Source organism: Microtus ochrogaster, unplaced genomic scaffold, assembly GCF_000317375.1.
Source record: "Microtus ochrogaster isolate Prairie Vole_2 unplaced genomic scaffold, MicOch1.0 UNK81, whole genome shotgun sequence".
In the NCBI taxonomy this organism is placed as follows: Eukaryota; Metazoa; Chordata; class Mammalia; order Rodentia; family Cricetidae; genus Microtus; species Microtus ochrogaster.
Genome location: NW_004949179.1, coordinates 60,835 through 61,291, shown reverse-complemented (window position 1 = coordinate 61,291; position 457 = coordinate 60,835).

Sequence of the window (457 nt, the reverse complement as noted above, 5' to 3'; positions counted from 1 at the left end):
TTTCCATAATACCTCATCATATCCTTCCCAGAATTATGAGTTCCTGGAACTACAGGAATGTTAATCTGGGTATTCCATTGCTGTAGCAGGTCACAACCACATAAATTTATGGCAATATTGGCTATTTATGGCCTTAGTCTTCCTATTTGCCCTTCAGGCCTTATGCATTCAACCCATCTTGTGCTTTGTTTTACACGAGATAGGGTTCCAATTCTCAGGAACTGAACATCTAACCTCTTGAAGAGGCCAATTCGGATGCCAAGATTCTGGGGTAATGATACTTACATTCGCACCTGTGTCTAACAAGCCTTCAATAAAAGTGCCATTTATACAGACTCTTAGCTTTGTCTTTGATCATTAATAGAAGTCTGCCAAAATATACGTTTACTCTGTCCTACTGGGTTTTTTTGCCTCATCCTCCACATGTAATTCATCATTTAGACCAGTATTACTTTTT